General features: G+C 38.9%; 1 long non-coding RNA gene across 1 annotated transcript; it reads left to right on the plus strand.

The window, feature by feature from the left end:
* Window positions 1–6,843: 6,843 nt before the first annotated feature.
* LOC138880417 (uncharacterized) lies at window positions 6,844–11,824 on the plus strand. The gene is made up of 2 exons (XR_011403056.1): window positions 6,844–7,238; window positions 11,536–11,824. It is a non-coding gene; the product is annotated as an uncharacterized lncRNA (long non-coding RNA).
* The last annotated feature ends 11,180 nt before the right edge of the window (window positions 11,825–23,004 follow it).

Genomic DNA, 23,004 nt, shown 5'->3' on the forward strand with positions numbered 1-23,004 from the left:
AAATCCAACCTTAGTCAAATTCTTCCAACTTAAATCTTCTGAAATGAAAACTTTCTTTCCAAATCAACTCTGAACCTCCCAAAATTCAATTCCGACCATGCGTACAAGTCATAAGACCTGAAATGAAGCTGCCCAAGGCCTCAAACTGCCGAACGACGCGCTAGAGCTTAAAACAACCGGTCGGGTCATTACAGCTACCATATACATAATTACTTCCTATAGATACTGTCAGACATCTCTATAACAACCTCCCTATATAACAACACTTCATTATAAAAGCCAAGTTTTTTCGGAACTAATTTTCACGTTATGTTATAATATGTATTCTTTATAACAGCACTTTGCTCTAACAACCAAAAATATTCGGAACAAATGAGGCTGTTATAGAGAGGTTTGACTATACTATTTAGTTGTTACGCAACTATATTTGTTGTATTCGAAATTCTCCTAAAAATAGGGAGTCCAGCTGTTTAATAATAGAAAGAGGATCAATTAGCGTGTATCACTCCAAATTTAACTCAACAAAATCAATTCTACATAAATTTCCCTGCTACTGTGTTGTATTCCATGTATTTGCGCGACTGTATTACAATGAGGTAATCAAGAAATAGGTGTATACTATTCTATTCAATTCAACTGTATACGTTATATTTAATTCACAGATATTCATTATTCACTATTACAAATTGCATTCACTCGTATTCAATTTGACTATATTGAAACAACAAAAATCACAAACACAGTGATATTTGGTTGTATTCAAAAATACAAACCTTTAGAATATATAAATACATGCGAAAAATAATATATTTATACAAAAGTACAATGTATTTGAGTGTATTTGTATAGAATACAATGTATTTGTATCATTGTATGTGACTAAATAACAAAGAAGAGAAGAAAGTGGAAATGGTGGAATCCAAAACGAAGTTGTGGCTTTCGAAGAAGAAAAAGCTTCGGGTTTGGAAGCAGAATTGATTTCACAGAATGTGTTGATGAGTGCTTCATTTTGTGGATCGATGGTGAGGTTTTCTTGATTTCCATTTTTTTCTCTTATTGCTTCTTTGTCTTTCTCTCCTTCTGCTTCTACTAGGAATACTAGTATATATTACTTCTCCTTTTTCTCAAGAGGCAAAGTTTGGTGTATATTCGTTTCTTCAGCCGAAGTTGGAGGTTTATGACTTCGAGTCTCTTTATAATTGGATTTATTATGACTTGTAAGGGAAGAAAAGCAAAAATATTAATATAAATAAATGGCTGTTATGATTCTGCTTCAGATTTTTAAAAACTCAATCCGTAGTCATGGCCAGATTTGATCACCTACTCCATCTTTGCTTCAGATCTATTCTCTTCGCTACGGAAAGTCCACCATCGCCACTGAAAATGGCTGCTACAACGGTTGCCTTGAGGGAGAAGAGAGAGTATTGAGAAACTTGTTGATAGAGAGAGAAGGAAGAGAGAGTGAGAACGAACATAACTGGCATATCACGCCTTAATGGTAGGGTCATAGACCAACCCGTCCAACTCTTACCAAGCTTTAATTAATGTGTTTATTTTCTTATGAATTGTTGACTTTTTTCTAGACGTTTCAACTAAAGTTTTACTATTTACCAAATCTAACTGTATTTTCTTTACAAGTTGTATACATTTTCCTTTAAAGAACTTAGTGCCTTCAATTAAGTGATTCAATCAAACCCTTTTTTTCTCATCTCCTCTCTCCCTATTCTTCTGCCGCCTCTCTCTTCATACCAATATTTCCTTAAAAAATGAGAGAATATTTGATTTTCCAAGAAAAACATTTTCCTTCATACCAAACACACCCTATATCACAACAAATCTATTGGAGATCTGAAAATTCTAAGAAGATCTTTTACTCATAACAACAATAACATTTATAACATTATCAAAAAATATAATTAATTGTAGGAATACAAGTAATATTAACGATGACAATGATACAACAAAATAAAAATAAATTACAATATTAAAAATAATAAGGAGACAAAAACTATTTTTTAATAGTTAAAATTCTTAGGCCATTTTTTAAAAAATCAACAAAAGTCAATACTCGGGCTCGCTTGGTCCAAACCCGAAATTCAGACCAAAACCCGATTACCCATTCACCCCGAGCCCGGATATATAATTGGTTTTGGAATCCGACCTCAATTTGAGGTCTAAATCCCCAGATTTCGAAATCCCTAGTTTCTTCCCAAAAATCTCCAATTCCACCATGAAGATCTTAGATTCTAGGTTGAAATCTTGTAAAATGAAGTGAAAGATTGAAAGAAACTACTTTAGAATCACTTAACTATGATTTGGGAAAGAAGTAGTCTTTGGAAAATCACCTCTTGGGTCTTAGGTTTTGAAAATTTGAAGAATGAGAGAAAAATCCCGCCTAAGTCTCTTTCCATCAACTGCAGATGTGGCAAATGTGAAGCCCGCAATTGCAAGAAAACCTTCGCAAATGCGAAGTTTCCCTAGCTCTACGTTCACAAATGCGAACAGTTGTTCGTAATTGTGAAGGTCCCCTCCCAGCCTAGCTTCTTCGCAAATGTGAGGCTCGCATTTGCGAGCCAAACCTCACAAATGTGAGGTCTGCAGACCTAAAGCACACCAGCTCTATCGCCTTTTCAAATGCAAACAGTTGTTCACATTTGCGGCCTGAAATGATCACAATTGCGATGATGAGCTTCGCAATTGCGAAGGTCCCCTCCCAGCCCAACTGCTCACAAATACGAAGCTTCTTCGCAAATGCAAGGCTCGCATTTGCGAGCCAGACCTCCTAAATGCGAGGTCTGCAGACATGAAGCACACCAGAAGTATTCTTAAGTTTAATTCACTCCATAGCCTATCCAAAACTTACTCGAGCCCTCGGGACTCCAAACCAAACATGCACACAAGTCTTAAAACATCACACGAACTTGCTCGTGCGAGCAAATCACCAAAAACAGCACCTAGACCTACGAATTTAGCACCAAATCAAATGAAATTCTCTAGAACACCTTAAAATTTCTATTTCCTCAACCGGACGTCCGAATCACGTCAAACCAACTCTGTTTCACACCAAATTTTACAGATAATTTATAAATATTATATTGAACCTTTACTGGGATTGGGAACCAAAATACAGACCCGATACCAACAAGATCAAATATTAACTAAATTCTCAAAATCTTTAGATTTTCAGTCTTTCAATTTTCAACAAAAATTTATATCTCAAGCTAGGGACCTCGAAATTCGATTCCGGATATACGCTCAGGTCCCATATTTCAATACGGACCCAACGAGACTATCAAAATTCTAGTTCGGGTCCATTTACTAAAAACATTGACCAAAGTCAACTTTAATGTGGTTTTAAAGAAAAATTCCTTATTTTTATCAACTTTCAACCTAAAATCTTTTCGAAAACACGCCTAGACTGTGCAAGCAAATCGATGAGGAATAAAATGAGGTTTTAAATCCCTCGGGACACGACAGTCGAGTTTTAAAACATAAGACCCATTCACATTCTCCACCTCTAAAACAACCGTTCATCCTCGAGCAGGCATAAAAAAGTACCTGAGCTAGTGAAAAGGTAGGGATATCTACTCCGCATAACGGACTCGGACTCCCAGGTTGCCTTAATAGGCTGACCTCTCAACTGCACCCGAACTAAAGGATAACTCTTCGACCTCAACTAACGAACCTGCCGGTCTAGAATAGCTATGGGCTCCTCCTCGTAAGTCAAATCCTTGTCCAATTGGAGAGTGTTGAAATCTAACACGTGGGATGGATCGTCGTGATACTTCCGAAGCATGGACATATGAAACACTAGATGTACCGCTGATAAACCTGGTGGAAATGCAATATGTAGACCACCTTTCCTACTCGCTCAAGGATCTCAAAAGGCCCGATATACCTAGGGCTCAACTTGCCCTTCTTTCCGAACCTCATTACACCCTTCATGGGTAATACCTGAAGCAAAACTCTCTCTTTGACCATGAATGCAACATCACAAACCCTATGGTCGGCATAACTCTTATGCTTGGACTGAGCTGTGCGAAGTCTATCCTGAATTATCTTAACCTTATCTAAAGCCTCCAGTACCAAATCTGTACCCAATAACCGAGCCTCCTCTGGCTCAAACTATCCAACCGGTGACCGACACTGTCTACCATATAATGCCTCATAGGGAGCCATCTGGATGCTCAACTGATAGTTGTTGTTGTAGGAAAACTCTGCTAGCGGCAAGAATTGATCCCACGATCCTCTAAACTATAACACATGCGCGGAACATATCCTCCAAGATCTGAATAGTATGCTCGGACTGTCTATTCGTTTGAGGATGAAATGTTGTGCTCAACTCAACATGCATACCTAACTGCGTACCTCATTCATAAATGATAGACACGGGTACACCGTGAAGACGAACTATCTAACGGATACAAATCTCTGCCAACCACTCTAAAGAATAGGTAACTGCCACGGGAATGAAATACGCTAACTTAGTTAGTCTATCCACAATAACCCAAACTGCATCAAACTTCCTTTGAGTCTGTGGGAATCCATAGTGATACGCTCCCACTTCCACTCATGAATCTCTATCTTCCGAATCAAACCACCATGTCGTTAATGCTCGTACTTTACTTGCTGACAATTTAGACACCGAGCTATATATGAAATTATATCCTTCTTCATCCTCCTCACCAATAATGCTGCTGCAAGTCCTGATACATCTTGGCGGCGCCTGGAAGAATAGAATACCGGGAACTGTGGGTCTCCTCTAGTATCAACTCACGAAGTCCATCTACATTAGTCACACAAACACGACCCTGCATCCTCAAAACTCCATCATCTCCAACTGTAACCTGCTTGGCATCACCGTGCCACACTGTGTCCCTAAGGATAAGTGAATAAGGGTCATCATACTGCCGCTCCTTGATGCGCTCAAACAAAGAAGACCAAGCGACTGTGCAAGCTAAAACACGATTGGGCTCAGAAACATCCAACTTCATAGGCTGATTGGCTAAGGCCTGAACATCTAATGCAAGCGGTCTCTCATTGATTGGAATGTATGCAAGACTGCCCATACTAGCTGACTTCCTACTCAAAGCATCGGCCACCATATTGACCTTCCCAAGATGATACAAGATGGTGATATCATAGTCTTTCAATAGCTCCAACCACCTCCTCTACCTCCAATTGAGCTCCTTTTGCTTAAATAAGTACTGCAAACTCCGATGATCCGTGAACACCTCATATGACATGTCATAAAGATAGTGCCTCCAAATCTTCAGTGCGTGAACAATGGCTGCTAGCTCTAAGTCATGAACATGGTAATTCTTCTCGTGAACCTTCAGCTGCCGTGAAGCATATGCAATAACCTTGCCACCCTGCATCAATACCGCACCATGTCCAATACGAGATGCGTCATAATACACAGTATAAGGCCCTGAACTTGTGGGCAGCACCAACACCAACATCGTAGTCAAAGCTGTCTTGAACTTCTGAAAGCTCACCTCACACTCGTCTGGCAATCTGAACGGAGCACCCTTCTGGGTCAACCTGGTCAACGGGGCTGCTATAGATGAAAACCTCTCCAAAAATCGACGGTAATAACCTGCCAATCCCAAGAAACTACGGATCTCTATAGCTTAAGTAGGCTTAGGCCAATTCTGAACGGCCTCAATCTTCTTAGGTATCACCTGAATACCCTCTACTGATACAACATGCCCCAAGAAGGCAACCGAGTCCAACCAAAACTCGCACATTCTAAAATTAGCATATAACTAACTGTCTCTCAGAGTCTGAAGTACGATCAGAAGATGTTGCTCGTGCTCCTCTCAGTTGTGGGAGTAGATCAAGATATCATCAATAAACACAATTACAAAAGAATCCAGGTAAGGCTTGAACACTTAGTTCATCAAATCCATTTGTTGCTGGGGCATTTGTCAAGACAAATGACATCTCCAGGAACTTATAATGCTCATATCGAGTCCAAAAAGCTGTATTAGGGACATCGAATGCCCTAATCCTCAACTAATGGTATACAGACCTCAAATTGATCTTTGAAAACACCTTCTCCCTAAAGCTGATCAAATAAGTGATCAATCATCGGCAATGGATACTTGTTCTTGATAGTGATCTTGTTCAACTACCGATAATCTATGCACATCCTCATCGATCCATCCTTCTTCTTTACAAATAACACGGGCACATCCCAGAGCGAGACACTAGGTCTAATGAATCTCTTATCAAGCAAATCTTGCAACTGCTCCTTCAACTCTTTCAACTCTGGCGGGGCCACACGATATAGCGGAATAGAAATGGGTTGAGTGCCTGGAACCAAATCAATACAGAAGTCAATATCCCTGTAGGGTGGCATCCCTAGCAGGTGTAGACATGTGATTTTTGACCCTCCCCAAGATGTTTTTTCATATTTTAGCACGTAAATATTTAATTTAGACCTAATATAGCTATTTCAACTAATTTTTACTCTTTTACTTTATTTTATTACAAGAATTACAAAAAATTGTTCCATTAATGTTTTGTAGTCATTTTTAATCTTGAAAAATACCAAAAAATAATTTTGTTTTAACGGTCAGTCTTATTTAAACAGTTATTTTACTTAAGTAGGACTAATTAATAAATGAGATCGTATTTTAATCTCGTTCGCGGGGAAAGAATAAAATTTGGGCTCGAGCAGCCCATTTTTAGGCCTAATTTTTGAACCTAGTCCATAATTTCTAGACTCATACCCCTAACATAATTCTTACCCCTGTATAATAGTAGCTAACACCTAAAATAGACCAACGCCCAAAAAAGACCTAAAGACTGAAAAACTAATCAACGCCGCAATACATCGGAGCCATCAGCGAAAAATGATAAGAAATACAAAAAAAAAAAAAAAAAGAACCTGACTCTAAGATCTAAAAAGGAGATCGAAGGCAATCTTTGATTGAATTCCAATTCAAAGAAGGAAAAAAATGGCAGCCCTTTCCATTTTTTAAAAAGAAATTTAAATGGTCTCCTTCGATCCAAATACAATCAGCAGCTCCGTCATTGCCCAATCCAATGTAATGAATGTTGAATCTGTTCCTGCAGCAAGCATGTTTTGCAATTACAGTAACAAAAGTTACAACTGAGTCTTGCCATTTTCCGACGATTCGAGTTCCGATTTTCCGATCGAGGTTGCGTCGCTGGTCCGAGGTTTCAGTCAGTACCTCATTTGAGTGTCGTTTCTTTGTATGCACCAAACGGTTAGAACTCTATCAACGAAGGATTTGTTCTTTTAATTTACTGTTTCCTATTTTATATAATGCTCTTTTTTGGTTTAGATCCATCTAAATGTTGTATCACCTTTTCTTTTCTTTTCGTTGTTTTGTTTTGATTGTTTGATTGAAATTAATTTTGCAAGAAATTGAAACTTGAACTTCTCATTCACGTTGTTAGTTTAATTAATTTGATAAATTCATGTTAAGCTAAGAAAGTAAATAAGTCAATAGTGCTCTAAAGAAAATTCATTTTATCAATGATGTTTATGGTAGAATTTTGTTCCTTGGCTGATGTTCTGTTACTTGTTTCAATTATTTTGATTTCTTGTTTCATGAAAGAAGATGTGATATTAAGTTTAAAGTTTGTCTGTTATCTAATATAAGCTAAGAAATGGAATTTTAAGTTGAGGAAATTGTGGTGCATAAATGAATCATTGTGGCCATGGGTACGGTTCTCATGGCATGGTCACGATACGTAAATCTCAATCGGGGGTACATTTCATGTAACCCGATTATAACAACTTCGAATAATAAAATCCCTTTTGAAATAATTTGAGGCATGCAATGCCAAATAAAACCCCTAAGCCCATGGCCATCACAAAACTAGTTAGCCTTTTGTAGAAATATGAGGCGTGTCATGCCAAATAAAACCCCTAAGCCCATGACCCTCACAAAACTAGATTTGAGGTGTGCCATTCTCATTAAATAACCCATGACTCTCATATAATTAATACTAACTCTGTAAAAATCGAGGTGTGCCATCAATTGAATTTTTCATGGCCCTCGCAAACTTTGTTATTAATTTGAACCTTCGTAATTGCTTTAGACGCGTTTTTTAAATTGATTTTATTTTAATTATTAAATTTGGGTGTACATTTAATGTGACCCAATTTCAATTCTTAACAATGTTAAATAGAATGTGTCGCGAACCGCGAGTACATTTCATGTGGCGTGGTTCAAGGCATGTTTTAAATGACGTTAAATCTTCCTAAAAGCGTTTCAAAATAATTGAAAGCGGTTAATAAGCTAAAAATGCACAATAGATTTAAAACATGTAGTAAGTCAGATAATAGGCCAATTTTAATAGTTTAAGCGATCGTGCTAGAACCACGGAACTCGAAAATGCCTAACACCTTCTCCCCGGTTAACAGAATTCCTTACTTAGAATTTCTGGTTCGCAGACTTTAAAAAATAAAAATTTCCTCGATTTGGGATTTTAAAATAAACTAGTGACTTAGGACACCAAATAAACTATTCCAAGTGGCGACTCTGAAATTAAATAAAATAATCTCATTTCGAATAATGTTACTTTAATTGAAAAAAAATCCCTTATATACCTTCAGGTGTGTATAAAGGAGGTGTGACAGCTCTAGCGACTCCGCTAGGGATAAGAACTCAAAATCTTTGGTTCAAGGTTTAAGAATTCGAGCTTAGAATAACTGTTATATTTGGCTTGTTTTATCTGATTTTTACACGTTGAGCCTAATATGCTAAATGCTGCTTTACTGCTTTGATATTGTTTGGACTGTATATAAATTGCTACGAAACCCTCCTCCCTCTAAATCTTCTAAATCATCTGGGAAGTGTGTACTTCGTGTGACTTCTTTTCTGTCAGAGTCTTATTCCAATTTTAGAACGAGGTTCGAACAAGTTGCAAGCCCAGTGAAGCTTCTGTATTCCCGGTACGCTACCCCCCTCGGCTCGAGCTATTCGCTCGGGTAATCCAGGTCTAGAACAACACACCCAGGTTTTAAACCTAATATAATGTGATGACCCGACCAGTCGTCTCATGAGTTACCAGCTCGTTTTCCCCATTTCTACTTCTTTATGCTTCGTTATCCGTGTTTTGTGGTATCGGTTAGTCGAATCGAATCCGGAAGGATTTTGGTAAGGTATGAGAACTTAGTCTCTTTTAAGGAATTTGAGTTGGAAAAGTCAATTGGATGTTGACTCGTGTGTTAGAGGGCCCGGATGTGAGTTCTGATGGTTCGGTTAGCTTCGAGAGGTGATTTGTGGCTTAGGAGTGCGATCGGAATGAATTTTGAAGGTCCGTAGTAGATTTAGGCTTGAATTGGCGAAATTGATATTTTGGCAATTCCGGTTGGTAGGCGAGATTTTGATATATGGGTCAGAATGGAATTCTGAGAGTTGCAATAGTCTCGTTGTATCATTTGGGATGTGTGTGCAAACTTTTAGGTCATTCAGATGTGGTTTGGTTGGGTTTTTTTATCGAAAATGTAATTTGGAAGATTTTAGAAAGTTTGGCTTGAATCCGACGTGTTTTGGGTGATTTAATGTTGTTGGAGGTGTTTTGATGATTGGAACAAGTTTGAATAATGTATTGGAATATGTTTGTGCTTTTGGTTGAGGCCCCGAAGGCCTCAGGCTGATTTCAGGTGGTTAACGGGGAAGTTGATATGTATTGCAGCTGCTGAACTTTGCTGCTTCTGATGTTTTCTCACCTGCGATTTAGGGACCGCAGGTGCGGCGCTGCACGTGCGGAAGGGGAGTCGCAGAAACGGATTTGAGAGGAAGAGGCAGGAACCGCAGATGCGGTAATTGAACCGCACCTGCGGAGTCGCAGACGCGTAGATTGGATCGCTAAGTGATTTCCGCAGAAGCGGAAGATAGACCACGTATGTGGTACCGCAGAAGCGGATTTTTGACCGCAGATGCGAGTATCCCTGGGCAGAATGTATATATGTATTCCTTCGTGATTTTTGAAAGGTTTCACCATTTTTAAACACGGATTCGGGAGCTTTGGGCGATTTTGAAGGGAGAAATCAAGGAAACTTCGTTAAGGTAGGATTTTGGACCTAAAACACATTCCTATGGTAGTATTTCATGGATTAAGGCTGTAATAAAGGAATTAACGGGCTAAAAATGGAGGATTAGGGCTTGAGTTTAAGAGGCCTTTGAAGGAGGATTTGAGGGGTCATTTGGACTCCGATTTTAGTGTTCTTGATATGTATAGACTCGTGGGGAGATGAGAAATCTATTGATGTAAAAATTTCTGAATTTTGAGACGTGGGCCCGGGGGTCGGGTTTTGGTAATTTTGGGATTTTTGGAATTTTTCGATTGTTTTTTGCTTGGGCTTCACTCCCTTAGCATATTTTGACACTGTGATTCTGATTTTGGATAGATTCTACGTGCGTGGAGGCCGATTCGGGGGGCAAAGGCTTTCGCAGAGTAGTATTTTCACCGGTTTGAGGTACTTTGTAAATGTGGAACTGAGGGTACAAAACCCCGGTATTCGACTTATTTTTGATAAACGCGATGTCGCACATGCAAGGTGACGAGTGTGTAGGCGTGCACCGGTAGAGATTGCGACTTGGTCTGTCCCGTAGCGACTATTAAGTCGCGTATTTGATTTGAAAATATTATGTTATCTCGTATCTTGTATATTTATATTGTATTATGGGTTGTATGCCATGTTTGGAGCTTTGTGCCAAACTGTAGCAACCCTTGGGGGCATTTTGACTATTTTCCTCACTTTACTTGCTAGAAGTATATCCTCAATCTTGTTTTACCCGTTTAAATGTTTAAAACCGATTTTATCACTCTACTCCTAATTGTGAGGACTGTTTGGGCTGAGTTCCCTAATCTCTATTGATAACCCTGAGAGGCTGTGAGGTTAATGACTGAGAGAGGTTGAGAACCTGATAGGGAGGATATTTGTATATATGTGAGTTATGGATCGGGCTGCACGCCGCATCAATACTTATATGGATCGGGCTGCACACCGCAGCGATATACATATTGGATCGGGCTGCGCGCTGCAGCGATGTAATGCTCGGGCTGTAGGAGCCCATCCGGAGTCTGTACACCCCAGTGAGTGTAGTCGACTATTATATATGGAACGGGCTGCACACCGCAGCGGTTACTATGATTTCTACTATTATGAGATACTAATGAGCCGAGTGTTGAAAGTGAGTACTGTGTGACGAGAGTTAAGTCACGAGTGACTGAGAGGCTGCCCGAGGGGCCATATTCTGAGTGATTCCCTGCCCGAGAGGTTTTGTTATGATGTTTTCACTGATTTCACTCTTCTTTTAAATAAGCCTCTGTTTGATAAGACGCTAAGTATTTGATTTCAAATGCTTAAACTGGAAACGTGATTTTTTTAACGGAAACGGATTTTAAACGGTAAAGATGACCTGATATTCTGATGATTATTCAGTTATGTATTTTTGAACTGCTCGTCACTGCTTTCAGTCCTTATTTACTCTAGTTACTTACTGAGTTGGCGTACTCACGTTACTCCTTGCACCTTGTGTGCAGATCCAGTGCATGACGGCCGAGTGAGGTTTTTCAGCTATTTTAGTAATTGACGGAGACTTCGAGGTAGCTGCATGGCGTCCGTAGCCCTGTTCTCTCCCTCCTATCTTATTATTTTTCCGCATTTCCTAGACTATTGATGCATTAGGTATTCAGACTTGTATTAGAGGCTCTAGACTCGTGACACCAGATTGTTGGGTTTATGTAGTTTATTGTTATTTTGACTTTCCGCATATTTTTTATTGCCTTAACGCTTATAATGAATTTGGTATCTAAAACTTGCGTTAGAAAATGGCTTAATGTTATTAGAAAAAGGGTTGTGGTTATTGATTAGTTGGCTTGCCTAGTAATGTGATAGGCGCCATCATGTCCGGTATTTGGGGTCGTGACATGTAACAAAGCCTCATGTCGAATCCCTAGTAGGAACGTTTGTTTGCATCACGTGCATTTGACATTGGAGACTCAACACAGGGGTTGGGTATGTCTAGGGCAGGTGTACCCGAAATGAAAAGACCATCCTAGTGCATTCTACATGCTACTTGTGCATTTATTTGCTTCGAATTTGCATGTTGACCGGCTTATGAATAATAGGTGAAAAGTTGTGAAAAAGAAAAATCAATGTGAGGGCTAAGAGAGATAATTACCTGTTTTTGAAAAACCCGATGTCCAAAAGGTACCGAAACTCTGCTGAAATTTTGAAGAAAAAAAAAAGAAAGAAATTTTTATTTTAAAAAAACTTAGTATCGTTTTATTATGTCAAATCTGCCCGAACTACGTCAGTCTAATTCTCACCGGATGTGAGATACGTAGGCAAACCTTATCGGTTCCGACCCTAATTTTCAAAAAATCCAAAAAATATTTTCCATTAGTTCCTTCTTTAGAAATCTTTCCTTAGAAAATTTAAAAAAAAAAAAGTTTTTTTAAAAACTCAAAAAAGTTGTTTCCTTCTTTCTAAAGTCTTTCATACAGAAAAAAAAATCAAAATCCAACATACGGATTTCCTTTATTTTGAAGTATTTTTCTCAAAAATGAAAAAAATGAAAAAAAAATATTTCCTTGTTTAAAAGTCTTTCTTTCAAAAAAAATTTGAAAAATTGAAGTCCAAAAATATTTTCGCTTTTCTTTAGAAGTGTTTTTGTAAATAAATAAAACTCAGATATTCAAAACTTTTTCTTAAAAGTCCCTCTTTCGAAAATTAAGAGGCAACATCCAAAATCCAAAAATATTTTCTTTCTTCTTTGGAAAAAGATAAAACAAATGAAAATTCAAACAAAAATATTTTCTTTTTACTTTTAAAATTCCCAAAGTTCAAATCAAAAGCAAATAAATTTTTAGAAGTCTTTCTTTCAAAAACAAAACAAAAATCAAAATAAAAAAATCAAAAAAGAATATTTCCTTTCTTCTTGTAAAGTATTTCTTTCAAAAATTCCAACCAAAAAAAAATTAGTTTACTTACTCTATTTTCGATCTTCTCGAACTATGCAGAATCTGATTCATGCGGTGTCATGATACGTAGGCAATCCCCATCGGATTCGATCATAGCTATAAAATAATTGAGTGAAAAATAAACTGAAAAAAAGAGAGAAAAGAAAATTTTGAGTGAAAAAGAAAGAAAAGAGCGACAAAAAGGAGCGACAAGAAATAAAGAGTGACAAACAAAAGAGAAAAAGAGAGTGCCAAAAATAAAAGAGCGGCAAAAACGAGATGAAAAATCAAGACTGTTCAAAGAGAGGCAGAAATAAAAGAAAAGAGGTATATACTGAAAGAGTTAGTTAAGGCCGGGATGAAACATGCAACCGTTCAAACACATGGTAGAAGCATTTAACTGTTAGGTGCATTGCATCCCAACATGCGATTTTCTATATGTTAAATGTCTCAAACTAACAAGGTTGTGGTGTGAGCAAATTAGTCATGTTTTGTTTAGGTGGTTGGTTTGGTTGGTATGCGGTGATGAACGCGCAACCTTGCATGCGATCACAATATTATACACAAAATCGAGCTCTACCTCCAAGAAATGCCCAACCTTACCAAGCTCCATATAATCCCAAATCAAATATTTCTAGGACAATCCTCGCCCAAGAAAGCCTTTCAAAAGGAATCAGTTCACCCCTATTGGTGAATCATACTCGGGTTTGTTCCAAAAGCTAGTCAAGCGAGGTCTGATGCAGCCGGTGGCCCCAAACCTGCCAAACCCCGAGTCCTCCTCGCACTGAGCTGACGCTAGATGTGAATACCACTCTGAAGCAGTGAGACATAGTACAAAGGACTGTTGGACCCTCAAAAGGGTAGTTAAAGATTTGATTGAAGCTGAAAGAATCGCTTTTCGGGATGAAGAAGCTCCTGATGTGATGAACAATCTGTTGAATGCTCACAACATCGGGCCAATAGTCGGAATGAGTGAAGCTGAGGAATTTGATCCGGCACTGAAGGTCATTGCAGTCATTGCCGAGACAGAAGAAAATCCAAAAAATGGTCGCCAAGCATGAAAGTTCCCCATCAGACGGGAGTCTTAGTAGCCAGTCTTGCTATCCTTTCTGTATCTGGATTATCTTAGGGTGTGATCCGGATTTTTTACCTTATTGTCTTACATTCTGATGCAAACCCTTCTATCTTCAAAAAATTGAAAAAAAAAATCAAAAATCAAAAATCAAATGAAATTAATATTTCATTTGTCCAGGAATGTCTCTTTTCTTAATCTTGTCATTTTTCTTTCTTATTCTCTTTTTAGTTCTGTTAAATGCAGATTTCAATAACATGACATGCTTGTGGACTTCATGCCCAGATCCTGAAAGCTGTCAGACCTCGAAATAATGAATTAAGGATTAGATCGCAATGAAGATAAAGTTTAAGGAAATAAAATAAAGAGTTGGAACAACTGAAGAAAAATTGGTTCCCGGATTGAAAAGGTCCATACATTGCAACAAGAGTACTGCCAAAAGAGTGAGTTGTTCTTGGGACACATCGAAGGAAATGTCCCTGAAATAACTGTCAATGCAAATGCAGTCAAAAGGTACTATGTTGGATCCTCCATATAGTACTAATATTATTCAATTGGGATGACGAAGGCTTTCATTCTCGCTACCCAAACACTATCAACCCTTTGCAAACCCTTTGAGCTGGCTCCCATTCTTTGATCCTGAAAGTGTTATTTAAAAATGAAATGAAAAAAATAAAAATAAAAAAAATATACAAAAAAGAGGAAGAAAAGACAAAGAAAATGAAATGAAAAAAAATGAAAAAAAGAGAGAAAAAAGGAAAGGAAAAAGAAAGAGAAAACAAAACAAAATAGAGAAACAAAATAAAATCAAAAACAAAGTTTCCTGAACTACGTTCGACTTGATTCCGAAAGGATACGTAGGCATCATCTCTCTGGGGTTCAGTCACACCAAAATAAAAATCCAAATTCCCCCAAAAGTGAAACTGGAGCAGATGTTGTAATAGTCCGGTGATGATCCCGCCTGGATGGTTCCAAAGTTGTAATTTGATCCAAATTATTTTTACCCAAATCCTTTCAAGTCCTTCCGATCAATCGGTGAGAATGTTCAAGGATCAGAGAATACGGCTACTTGGATCCGATGCAATAAGAATGAGAGAAATAAAATGAGAGAGTCTTATTGGTGAAAACCCACACGGGCACCATGAAGCGATGGTAAGCAGAGAAATGAAAAATGAGAGAGTCTTATTAGTGAAAACTCGTAAAGAGAACTAAAAGACAAGAAGAGAAATGAGAGAGGTCAGCTCGTGAAAACCCGCAAAGGGCGCCCCTGATCGAAAAGAGGATCCTCACAGCCATCGGCACCGACAGAGTCTAGGGGTGGGCATATTTCGGTCGGAACCGAATAAACCGACCGAACCGATTTTTTTGTATTTCGGTTTCGGTTATTCGGTTTGTTCGGTCGGTTTCGGTTTAAAATTTTAAAATTTCGGTTTTTCGGTTCGGTTTTCGATTATTAAGTTTTTTAGTTCAGTTAACCGAAAAAACGAATTATTAACATATATGTTCTTTAAGTTATACATATGCTAAGCCCATAGGTAATAAATTAATACTATTAGGTCCAATCTATCGAAGACTCAACTCAATTAAGTAAGTCCATCAACTTTCCAATCTTAAAGACTTTCAGTCTATTAAAACTTCCATAGCATATGTGATAGATACCGGAAGAATTTCACACAGAGTTATAATTTACACTATGTTTGAATTTTATGATCCATAAAGTGTGCAAAGTTTAGTCTATTTTTTTCTATAAACACAATATTTCCAACAATTTCGAAGTTTTGGGAAAAATCAACAAATTCGCCAGTCGTATTATTACATAGAAGGAGTCCAATATGATAATGTTCAAACCGAAAACCAAACCGAAATAACCGAACCGAAATTAGAATAATCGAACTAAACCGAACTTATTTCAGTTCGGTTTCGGTTACTACTTTTACAAAACCGAAAACCGAATAACCGAACCGAATTTCTTCAAACCGAACCGAACCGACTGAATGCCCACCCCTAATAGAGTCAGAGTCCTGGCAAGGTTTCTTGATTTTGAGGCAAAAATTGTGATGAATTTCTGAAAGTCGGACGGTTTACACATATCAGGCATCCAGACCAAAAGGCATGTCATGTTCATTGAAGTTCGCATGTATTCCAGATAAGTCCTTCTTTCCTTTCCCAGAAAGGGACACTTCTTGTTTTAAACTCATTCTCCATTCCATTGTTTGTTTTCTTTGAATCCCTTTCGGTCTAACACCGTTCCGAAACTATGACAAAAAAAAAAGATGGCAAGTCTGATTTACAAGGTTCTCATTTGGCGCGAGCTAATGTGCAGAAAGGCACCTAGCCTCATCACGGGCATCAAGTCGACCCCGACTAGCCATGGCGACTGATGCTTTGAAATCAAAACTCTTGAAAAGAGAAAATCAAATGGAGCGCCTATAAAGGCAAATGAAGTTGAAAAGGTTGAGTCCCACATGGCTAACCGTCTCGGCAAAGAGTTGAAAAAAGCCAAGGTACCCTAAATGCTCTGAATTTGATGTTGGGAGAATGAAGCCAGAAAAGAAAGGCCTCGAATGCGAAATAAAGTTGAAAAAGGTTAAGTCTCACGCGACTAGCCGTTGCAGCAAAGTTTGAGGAGCCGAAAGTTCCCCAATGCTCCGAAGAAAAGAAAACAAATGATGAAAAAAAAAAAAGAAAGAAAAAAAGAGAAATTAGAAGGGAAAGGCCTACGAAGGAAAGATAAAGTCGAAAAGGTTGAGTTCCACCAACCAATCATCATGACAAAGTCTGGAAAAGCCAGAGTTTCTCCAGAGTCAGAAAGGCAATCGGTATTCAGGAAGCAACCAGTTGCAGTTGAAAGGGCTGAGATCAAGTGATCAAAACAATCAAGGACACAAAACCAACCACCGTTTCAAACTAACAATTGTTCTTTGTTTAAAAATATGAAACAGGTGCAATCCAAAGCAACCTTGCGATAAGCAGGTGCAACCAAAGAGAAACTGCGCAAGGGCTAGAAATAGCTTTGCAGCAATAATCAATCCAAAAGGGAAGTCCCTTACAAATTCTTTCCCGCATTTACTCATTCCATGAAATAAAGGAAGAAACAAAAAAAGAAAAAAAAAGGTAAGAAGAAAACTCAAAAAAAGGTAGTCTAGGATCCCCAATCTATATTTATGCTTTTCCAACATAGGGTCTCCATTCCCTAGTTGATTTTACTTTAGACATAGGGTCTCCACTCCCTAGTCGCTTTTCTGACATAGGGTCTCCACTCCCTAGTCGCTTTTCCAATATAGGGTCTCCACTCCCTAGTCGCCTTTTGGCAACATAGGGTCTCCACTCCCTAGTTGAGATTATTTTAGACATAGGGTCTTCACTCCCTAGTCGTCTTTTGCCAACATAGGGTATCCATTCCCTAGTTGAGATTATTTTAGACATAGGGTCTCCACTCCCTAGTTGTCTTTTTCCAACATAGGGTCTTCACTCCCTAGTTGAGATTATTTTAGACATAGGGTCTCCACTCCCTAGTCGCCTTTTGCCAACATAGGTTCTCCACTCCCTAGTTGAGATTATTTTAGACATAGGGTCTCCACTCCCTAGTCGCCTTTTGCCAACATAGGGTCTTCACTCCCTAGTTGAGATTATTTTAGACATAGGGTCTCTACTCCTTAGTCGCCTTTTGCCAACATAAGGTCTCCACTCCCTAGTTGAGTTTATTTTAGACATAGGGTCTCCACTCCCTAGTCGCTTTTTCCAAACACAGGATCTCCACTCCCTGGTTGATTTTTAGTATAGATATAGGGCTCCACTCCCTAATCTCTTTCTCTTAAAGATACACAATCCTAATTTTATTGCTTTCAATAAAGAAATAGGTTAGGATTTTGTTGCAATAACTCACGAATTTTCCTTGTGAAAACTGGGGCAGAAAATTTCGTTCGTTTGTTTGTTTTGTTCTTTGAGAAGGTTTTACCTCGAGTCACAGGGTTAGAGACGACCAAAAGAAGTAGTCTCAATCCTGAATAAAAGGAAAAAGAAGAAAAGAAAAAAAGTGAATCTAAAGTGCAGAAGCAGAGAAATGATATGGACTGCTCAAGACTTAATTGAAGTCACAAGCTCTGCATGGCCCATCTTGACCTGAAAAAGCTGAAGAAAAACTGACTAGCACCTGCAGCTAGCAAGCATCAAGATCCAGATTAGAGTCTGCATGAAGAACCAACCAAGACTCAAGATCAAGCTTCAGAAGACTCTCATAGATAGGAATTTTGTAACTCGTAGCTAATAGGCTTAGTTAGTCTTTTTAATTTTTGATTTTGATGTAATAACAGGACCGCGGACCGGAACCTTGACGGTACCTCGCTCGGCTCTCAACCTCGGTACTCCATCACCTTATTCACTTCTGAACTACACGTGACCTGATTTCTTTATAGTCAAGGATATGTAGGCAGCTCAGATACCAAGGCTCGGTCACATTCTCCTTTCGTTTGGTCTCTTTAAATAAGGGTCGGGTCAAAAAACCTATCTAGTCATTCTTTTTCCTAAAACTTTTCACGTTTCCAGTCAAAGAGGGGCAGCAGTAAACATGTGATATTTGACCCTCCCCAAGATTTTTTTTTTCATATTTTAGCACGTAAATATTTAATTTAGGCCTAATATAGCTATTTCAACTAATTTTTACTCTTTTACTTTATTTTATTACAAGAAAAATAAAAATTACAAAAAATTATTTCATTAATGTTTTGTAGTCATTTATAATCTTGAAAAATACCAAAAAATAGTTTTGTTTTAATGGTCAGTCTTATTTTAACAGTTATTTTACTTAAGTAGGACTAATTAATAAATGAGATCGTATTTTAATCTCGTTCGCGGGGAAACAATAAAACTTGAGCTCGAGCAGCCCATTTTTAGGCCTAATTTTTTACCATAGTCCATAATTACCAAGCCCATAATTCCTATGTCCATAATCTTAACCTAATTTCTACCCTTATATAATAGTACCTAACACCTAAAATAGACCAACGCCCAAAAAAGACCTAAAGACTGAAAAAGCTAATCAGCGCCACAATACATTGGAGCCATCAACGAAAAATGATAAGAAATACAAAAAAAGAAAGAAAAAACTTGACTCTAAGATCTAAAAAGGAGATCGAAGGCAATCTTTGATTGAATTCCAATTCGAAGAAGAAAAAAAACGGCAGCCCTTTCCATTTTTTTAAAAGAAATTTGAATGGTCTCCTTCAATCCAAATACAATCAGCAGCTCCGTCATTGCCCAATCCAATGTAATGAGTGTTGAATCCGTTCATGTCGCAAGCATGTTTTGCAATTACAGTAACAAAAGTTACAACTGAGTCTTGCGATTTTCCGACGATTTGAGTTTCAATTTTCCGATTGAGGTTGCGTCGCCGGTCCGAGGTTTCAGTCAGTACCTCATTTGAGTGTCGTTTCTTTGTATGCACCAAACGGTTAGAACTCTATCAACGAAGGATTTGTTCATTTAATTTACTGTTTTCTCTTTTATATAATGCTCTATTTTGGTTTAGATCTATCTAAATATTGTATCACCTTTTCTTTTCTTTTCGTTGTTTTATTTTGTTTGTTTGATTGAAATCAATTTTGCAAGAAACCAAAACTTGAACTTCTCATTCACGTTGTTAGTTTAATTAATTTGATAAATTCATGTTAAGCTAAGAAAGTAAATAAGTCAATAGTGCTCTAAAGAAAATTCATTTTATCAATAATATTTATGGTAGATTTTTGTTCCTTGGCTGATGTTCTGTTACTTGTTTCAATTATTTTGATTTCTTGTATCATGAAAGAAGATGTGATATTAAGTTTAAAGTTCGTCTGTTATCTAATATAAAAGCTAAAAAATGGAATCTTAAGTTGAGGAAATTGTGGTGCATAAATGAATCATTGTGGTCATGGGTACGGTTCTCATGGCATGATCACGATACGTAAATCTCAATTCGGGGGTGCATTTCATGTAACCCGATTATAACAACTTCAAATAATAAAATCCCTTTTGAAATAATTTGAGGCATGTCATGCCAAATAAAACTCCTAAGCCCATGGCCCTCACAAAACTAGTTAGCTTTTTTTTTGTAGAAATTTGAGGCGTGCCATGCCAAATAAAATCCCTAAGCCCATGACCCTCACAAAACTAGTTAGCTTTTTTTGTTGAAATTTGAGGTGTGTCATTCTCATTAAATAACCCATGACCCTCATATAATTAATACTAACTCTTTAAAAATTAATGTGTGCCATCAGTTGAATTTTTCATGGCCCTCGCAAACTTTGTTATTAGTTTGAACCTTCGTAGTTGCTTTAGGCGCGTTCTTTAAATTGATTTTCTTTTAATGATTAAATTCGGGTGTACGTTTCATGTGACCCAATTTTAATTCTTAACAATGTTAAATAGAACGTGTCGCGAACCGCGGGTGCATTTCATGTGGCGTGGTTCAAGGCATGTTTTAAATGACGTTGAATCTTCCTAAAAGCGTTTCAAAATTATTGAAAGCGGTTAATAAGCTAAAAATGCACAATAGATTTAAAACATGTAGTAAATCAGATAATAGGCCAATTTTAATAGTTTAAGCGACCGTGCTAGAACCACGGTACCCGGGAATGCCTAACACCTTCTCCCGGGTTAACAGAATTCCTTACTTAGAATTTCTGGTTCGCAGACTTTAAAAAATAATAATTTCCTTGATTTGGGATTTTAAAATAAACCGGTGACTTGGGACACCAAATAAACTATTCCAAGTGGCGACTTTGAATTAAATAAAATAATCTCATTTTGAATAATGTCACTTTAATTGGAAAAACTCCTTTATATACCTTCGGGTGTGTAAAAAGGAGGTGTGACAGCAGGTTTGCAGGAAATACCTCTGGAAAATCTCGAACGATTGGTACAAAATCCATGGAAGTAACCTCCGCACTAGAATCGCGGACATAAGCCAAATAAGCTAGACACCCCTTCTCGACCATACGACGCGCCTACATATAAGAGATAACCCTGCTGGAAGAATGACCAGGAGTTCCTCTCCACTCTAATTGAGGCAACCCCAGCAAGGCTAAGGTCACTGTCTTGGCGTGACAGTCCAATATAGCATGATAAAGTGATAGCTAATCCATCCCAAAATGACATCAAAATTGATTATATCGAGAAGTAGGAGATCTATACGAGTCTCAAGAATCCCAATGGTAACCACACACGAATGATAAACGTGATCTACAATAATAACATCTCCCATAGAGGTGGACACAAACATGGGAGCACTCAAAGAATCACGGGGCACAACCAAATATGAAGCAAAATAGGATGACACATACGAATAAATACAACTCGGATCAAATAGTACTGAGGCATCCTTATTGCAAACTGAAACTATACCCATGATAACCGCGTCAGATGACTCAACCTCAGGCCTGCTAGAAAAGCACAGCATTGGGGCTGAGCCCCACCACTCTGAACTATATCTTGAGAACGGGTCGTGTCTGGCCGGCCTCCACCTCTAGCGGTCTGACCTCCACCTCTAATGCCTTGACCTCCACCTAGAGCATTCTGACCCCTACATCCAGCTGGCTAAGCGAGCGGTGAAGCACCTGGTGCCGGAACCATGGCATGAGCCCTGATGCTGAGAACTAGCCGATGCTCGAGGGCAAAACCTAGCAATGTGCCTCGGATCACCACAAGTATAACAAGATCTCGGCTATTATGGCTGATGACCCTGACGGCCTGAGTAATCACCCTAAAAACTTTAGAGAGGAGGTACACTAATAGGAGCTGGTGGTGCACTGTAGGCTAGCTGATCATAATAATGCATATGAGGACCACGACCACCTGAAGAACCATAGGATGCCTGGAGTGCTGAATGAAACGGCCTGGAAGGATGGCCCCTACCAAAGTACCCTTGCCTCCAGACGAGGCACCACTGAATCCACCCGAATGACGAGGTCTCTTGTTAGATCCCTGACCACTCCCTGCGCTAGTACCATCTCGACTCACCTAGCGACATTGGCTGCCGCCTGAAAAGCAATCTCACTCCTAGTCTCGTTAGCCATCTGCAATCTGATAGGCTGAGCAAGTCCTTCAATAAACCTCTTCACCCTCTCTCTCTCTCTCTCTCGGTGGAAGCAGAAGAATAGCATGTCGGGCCAGATCCACAAAATCGAGTCTTGTACTGGGTGACAGTCATAGAACCCTGCTGCAGACGCTCGAACTGCCTCCGATAGTCCTCTTCTAAGTGATAGGTATAAATTTCTCAAGAAATAGCTGAGAGAAATGGTCCCAAGTCAAAGACGGTGACCCAACTGGTCTGGCCAACATATAATCCCTCCACCATTTTTTGGCGGAACCCGACAAATGAAATGCAGCAAAGTTGACTCATTGGTCTCCACTATCCCCATGTTTCGTAACACCTCATGGCTACTATCTAGATAGTCCTGGGGATCCTCTGAAGATGTACCGCATAGTGAACTAGGAAAATCTTGGTAAACCTATCCAATCTCCACAAAGCCTCTGATGACATAGCTGATCCATCACATGTCTTTGTTGCAACACCCGACAAAACTGCCCCAACTGGCTGAGCTGCTGGAGTTTGAAACTGAGGAGCCATCTGCTCTAGAGTGTGGGTAGCGGGAGTCTGTACTCCTCCCCCGGCCTGAGAGACGGCTGGTGCTACAGGGAATGTGTTGGTCTTTGCCACACGCTCAATGAGGCCCACTAGACAGACCAAAGCATCCTGAAGTACTGGGATGGCGATGAAACCATCTGGGACCTGAGCTGGCCCTACTAGAATGGTCTGGGCCGGAGCCTCCTCATCAAACTCTACCTGAGGCTCCCCACTGGTGCTGCTGCTCGAGCTCTGGGCTGAGCCATGCCTCGGCCTCTGGGACGGCCTCGGCCTCATCTTCTGCCCCTCGTAGGAGCTGCTACTAGGGGCTCTGGTTGTTTCTTAGCTGAAGACACGGTGCGTGTTCTCGCCA

The sequence above is a fragment of the Nicotiana sylvestris genome, chromosome 10 (assembly GCF_000393655.2).
Source record: "Nicotiana sylvestris chromosome 10, ASM39365v2, whole genome shotgun sequence".
Taxonomy (NCBI): Eukaryota; Viridiplantae; Streptophyta; class Magnoliopsida; order Solanales; family Solanaceae; genus Nicotiana; species Nicotiana sylvestris.